We start from the raw sequence: 6,211 nt of genomic DNA, 5'->3' as shown, positions 1-6,211 counted from the left end.
ATAACCGAAAGGAGTGTAACCTATATGTTTCTGCTGAAAGCACAATTTCACCCCTTTTCCCAAATTAGTTTCAGCTTACCTGTGCCATCATCATTGCTGGGATGTTCCTGTATCCAATTTTTTATTTGAAAGTCCAGACATCGTCAGACAAGGAGACACAATGCTTTGCGTCATTTATTACAAATTTTAATGCTTTTAATGGCAATGTAATTAACAACAATTACATTATAACATGTTTCGGTAGACTAGTAGTCCTCGTCTTATTTATGGAAACAAAAATGCCCTTGAATTTATGTAAAATCCCCTTAAAATTAAAAAAAAATTTATAAAAAGTATTGAAACATTAAAAATAGTAAAACTCCTTCCCTGCTTACCCTATAATTATACGCCTGGCTGCACAACGGTCAGGTGTTACTACTTTAAAATCTTAATTTATACGCCAAAAATGGTGGTCTAACCAGCCATATGATACTGACAATCAACGGTTAGTAAAACTGCTATAGTGGTTAACACAGTTTTTAGATACGAATTACAGTGTAGAAATGGTAGCTTTTTAGTATTTTTATTGTTTTAATACTTTTAAAATATTAGTTTTCAAATTGTTTGGAGGTTGTTACATGAACTCAGATTAGTTTTTCGTAGATCTGAGGACGAAAAATTTATAATTCATTATCTTTCATTTGGTTGTGGGAAACTGCTGTAGCCTTTGAAGGTTTCTGTCGGTGTTTCTCCCTTCCTACATGCAAATAGTGCACTTTTTTATCGTTGGCACGTGACCCTGTTATACACTAGGTTCAAATCATGCAATGTTTACGTGCTTACTAAACACATGGTAGCAGTCTACGTGTGAAGAATCTGCCGTTTCAGCATAAATTTCTAAAGACAGTGAAATATACTGCGAATTCACACGAAATCTACCACTGGTACTCACCAACACGAAAAGATAGCGAAAACTCCAAAGTCAGAAGCGAACTTACCTGAAATACAAAAAAATGCAGTTAATTTTTATGTTAAAACTTACGATGGAGTTTCAAATGCTACCAGGTAAAAGTAGGAATAATTTACAAACAGAGATGATAGTACAAGGTTCCTGTGGCACGCTCCCCCCCCCCCCTCTCTTTCTCTATGTTCCCACTATCCACCCTTTTCTCCCCCTCCGCTCCCTTTATTAATAAATCATTAAGTACACTCGATCATCGGTGTTTCTTGCACAATTGTATTCCTGCATTCAAGGAAAGATAGTATTGACTATGAAGGATTATTGTCACTGCCACCTTCCCATAGCACAAACTATAGATACCTCACCTTCTGTCCCACACGATACCATACGACGACACGATTCTCTCTACGATCGGTTTGAGGTCGCGTGGGGCCGCACTCCACAACTATACTCATTTTTAACGTATTATTTTAATTCCATACAAAACAGAGTTTCAAGGTGAACATCTGTACAGATAAACAAGGGAAACTGATTGTAGTCGAATTGAATCTGGTAATGAAGAAAACATCAGATGAGGAAACGAGGCAGTAAAAGTAGTTGACGAGTTTTTCTGTTTGAGCAGTTTGAGTAGAAAAATAACTGATGATAGCAGAAGTAGGGAGGCTATAAGCCACCGAGTGCCAACAGCACGAAAAATTTATGAAAAACAGAAATATGTTACCATAAAATATAAATTAAGTATTAGGACGGCATTTCTGGAGGTATTTGTTTTGAGTGTTTTTCTACAGAAGTGAAAAGTGTTCTATAAGCGGTTCTGACAAGAAGAGAATAGAATCTTTTGAATTGTGGTGCTGCAGAATATTGCTGGATATTAGATAGGAAGATCTCGTAGCTAATGAGGAAAAAAAGAAATTCATTGTAAAACTTACATAAAGAATAGATACATTGAGAGCACACATCCTACGAAATCAAGAAAAAATCAATTTCTCAAAAGAGGAATATGTGCAGTCTTAAAATTGTACAGGAATACGAAAGAATGAATACAGTAAGTAGCTTCAAACGGATTTAGGTTGCAGTAATTATTTGAAGATAAACAGGATGATGATTTTTGGGGCGCTCAGCTACGCGGTTACCAGCGCCCGTACAAATTCCCAATCTTTGCTCAGTCCACTTTCATGAATGAGGCTGAAATGATGACAACACAAACACCCAGTCACCTCGAGGCAGGTGAAAAAGATGAACAGAATTGACTAGTGTGCAGAACTGCACCAGAACAGTCTTCCGACTTCAGCAGCAACAGCAACAGCAGCAGCAGCAATAACAACAACAACAACAACAACAACAACAAAAGTGAACGTCTAACAAAATTTTATCTCAATGATTAGGAAAAGGATAGATAGTTACCCACCATAGAGATGAAACACTGAGTTGCAGACAGACATGACTAAAAGTCTGTTACATACTTGAGTTATCGGTGAAAGCCTTCTTCAGCAAGCAAAAAACACCCACACCCACACACACCTACACAAGAATGCACCCTTACACACAACACACACAACCACTACCTCCAGCTGCTCCAGAGTGGCCGGAGGTAGTTCTAATGTGTGCATGGGGTGTGTGTGTGTGTGTGTGTGTGTGTGTGTGTGTGTGTGTGTGTGTGTTTTGCTTGCTGAAGAAGACCTTGACCCAAAGCTCAAGTGTGTAATAGTCTTTTAGTCATGCCTGTCTGTAAATCAGTGTGTCATCTCTATGGTGGGTAACTATCTATCCTTTCCATACCTTTTGATATTTCAACTTGGACTGTCCAATGTTTAAAACTTTCTCCCACTTATTTAAACCTCATAAATGCTACGCAACTTGGTTTTGAAACCATTTTCTGACAAAATATCAAAATTATCTCAAACTACCCTCCACACTTGACTTACCATATACTTGACATATGAACGAAAAATCACAGTTTACAAATGAAAGGTTTCTCCATCGCAAACTTGAAACAAAAGTTTCTGAAGCAGTACCTACTATGGCCCTGCATACATTGAAATTGTCGAAGTGACAAGGGTATTTTTACACTTGTTTTCACTAGGTGGTAAGAGTACTTTAAACAATATTTCACATTTTTATCAATGTTCGAGATGAATTGGAACCTTCCTGTCGTTGCAGTCGTCAATTTGTGCAAGACTGTCTCGAAATTGATTTTTTTATTTTACTTCATGTTAAAACGTACAATGCATTGTAAACTCCTGGAAATTGAAATAAGAACACCGTGAATTCATTGTCCCAGGAAGGGGAAACTTTATTGACACATTCCTGGGGTCAGATACATCACATGATCACACTGACAGAACCACAGGCACATAGACACAGGCAACAGAGCATGCACAATGTCGGCACTAGTACAGTGTATATCCATCCACCTTTCGCAGCAATGCAGGCTGCTATTCTCCCATGGAGACGATCGTAGAGATGCTGGATGTAGTCCCGTGGAACGGCTTGCCTTGCCATTTCCACCTGGCGCCTCAGTTGGACCAGCGTTCGTGCTGGACGTGCAGACCGCATGAGACGACGCTTCATTCAGTCCCAAACATGCTCAATGGGGGACAGATCCGGAGATCATGCTGGCCAGGGTAGTTGACTTACACCTTCTAGAGCACATTCGGTGGCACGGGATACATGCGGACGTGCATTGTCCTGTTGGAACAGCAAGTTCCCTTGCCGGTCTAGGAATGGTAGAACGATGGGTTCGATGACGGTTTGGATGTACCGTGCACTATTCAGTGTCCCCTCGACGATCACCAGTGGTGTACGACCAGTGTAGGAGATCGCTCCCCACACCATGATGCCGGGTGTTGGCCCTGTGTGCCTCGGTCGTATGCAGTCCTGATTGTGGCGCTCACCTGCACGGCGCCAAACACGCATACGACCATCATTGGCACCAAGGCAGAAGCGACTCTCATCGCTGAAGACACGTCTCCATTCGTCCCTCCATTCACGCCTGTCGCGACACCACTGGAGGCGGGCTGCACGATGTTGGGGCGTGAGCGGAAGACGGCCTAACGGTGTGCGGGACCGTAGCCCAGCTTCATGGAGACGGTTGCGAATGGTCCTCGCCGATACCCCAGGAGCAACAGTGTCCCTAATTTGCTGGGAAGTGGCGGTGCGGTCCCCTACGGCACTGCGTAGGATCCTACGGTCTTGGCGTGCATCCATGCGTCGCTGCGGTCCGGTCCCTGGTCGACGGGCACGTGCACCTTCCGCCGACCACTGTCGACAACATCGATGTACTGTGGAGACCTCACGCTCCACGTGTTGAGCAATTCGGCGGTACGTCCACCCGGCCTCCCGCATGCCCACTATACGCCCTCGCTCAAAGTCCGTCAACTGCACATACGGTTCACGTCCACGCTGTCGCGGCATGCTACCAGTGTTAAAGACTGCGATGGAGCTCCGTATGCCACGGCAAACTGGCTGACACTGACGGCGGCGGTGCACAAATGCTGCGCAGCTAGCGCCATTCGACGGCCAACACTCGTACTTCACTGCTACTCTCCTTACTTCGGAACTGGCAGAAATTGGACTTCAGGCTGTTACCGCCTTCCGTCTAACCAGTCTAATAATAATAATAATAATAATAATAATAAAACTGTGTACAGCACTATACTAGCACTTACGTAGTTATTGTTGTGTCGTGCTGTCAATTAATTGATATATCTGTTTCGAAGCGAGTAATGAAACAATTTCTGGACTACTGCAGGTACTGTCTACAACTTTTGGTAACTTATATAATATATATTAGAGTGTTACAAGACTGTGATAACAGTAATGATTCTTTGAATATAATTTAATTTCGTGACAAACAGAATCGAATTGTTCAGTTTTTACAGCTCAAAAAATTTCTTTTTATCCTTAGCGTGTAATTACCCCCAGGTTGGAAACCACTGTAATAGAGTTACCATACTGTCAACCACCTCCCCATAACAACGTCTTCAAGATGTGTAGTGACACCTCAGATATGTGACGTCGGTAGCCATCAGATTACCGAAAATACAGTAGGTAAAGGAAGACATTCACCAGTATACAGCAGTGAAACGCCCTGATGAGGACCGCAGCAAGTCGGTCGAAACGTTTTTTAGTGGCTTATAATGACCCGGTTCGATACCCAGAAAATGTTTTGTCCAAAATGACAATGGCTATGGAAGCCTACGAACCTACACCAAAGATGTAGGATGTTAATAACATTTGTTTTACTTAAAAAGTTTTGAGAGTTTTCGCATAAAAAATCCAGAGGCGTAACTTGCCTTGTACAAGCGCATTGTGTAGTAAATTGAAACAAAATTGGTGCAAGTAATTATGTATGCAGTATGTTTTTGAAAGTCGCGTGTAGGGGTGGTGGATTACGTCACAGGGAAGAAATTTCGTCAGAAGCAAAATGTTCGCTGGCCCTCAGACGGGGCGATCTCACCGAACTAGCAGCGTCTACTATCCCAGTAAACTGATGGAGCAATTTCTACAAGAAAACCTTGAGAATGAGTGTCTCTTAGCGGATGAAGACATTTTAGAAGCGGATCAAGAATTTTAATTTCGCTGGGCCTAGCCATTTCATACGAAGCACTCACTCCGTCTTCAGGCCACGAGTGGCCTACCGGGACCATCCGACCGCCGTGTCATCCTCAGTAGCGGATAGGAGGAGCGTGGGGTCAGCACACCGCTCTCCCGGCCGTAATGATAGTATTCTTGACCGAGGCCGCTACTATTCGGTCGAGTAGCTCCTCAATTGGCATCACGAGCACCCCGAAAAATGGCAACAGCGCATGGCGGCCTGGATGGTCACCCATCCAAGTGCCGACCACGCCCGACAGAGCTTAACTTCGGTGATCTCACGGGAACCGGTGTACCCACTGCGGCAAGGCCGTTGCCCATTTCATACGAAGCAGATGACTGAATTGTAGGCAACACACAGGGCATATGCACGCTGCAGAGTGCCTACGGCTGCAGCCTCTCGGGGGCATAACAATTACGAATTGACATCTAGCGTCTCCAGGAAGCGGCAGCGAACTTTTTGTCCCTAATATATGTTCCCCAAGCGTGATTTATCATCCCCAGCAGTTTCATTCAAAGAGTTTGAAACACACTGCAATAAAAATGTTAGAGACTCTTGAATTTTTGTGAATTAGGATCTTTGCGGTGCTCGCGGTCTGTCCTGTAACGTCACCCGTCGTAGTTTGGAGAGCATTTCCGTGACACCGACAGCGATTCCGTGACGCGCTTACATTG

At 43.4% G+C, this 6,211-nt stretch overlaps 1 pseudogene; it reads right to left on the bottom strand.

Moving 5' to 3' along the window:
* Positions 1 to 5,736: 5,736 nt before the first annotated feature.
* Positions 5,737 to 5,854, bottom strand: LOC124551433 (annotated as a pseudogene).
* Between the last annotated feature and the right edge of the window lie 357 nt (positions 5,855 to 6,211).

This window comes from Schistocerca americana, chromosome 9 (assembly GCF_021461395.2).
Source record: "Schistocerca americana isolate TAMUIC-IGC-003095 chromosome 9, iqSchAmer2.1, whole genome shotgun sequence".
Taxonomy (NCBI): Eukaryota; Metazoa; Arthropoda; class Insecta; order Orthoptera; family Acrididae; genus Schistocerca; species Schistocerca americana.
This window is presented reverse-complemented; position numbering and strand designations above follow the sequence as displayed.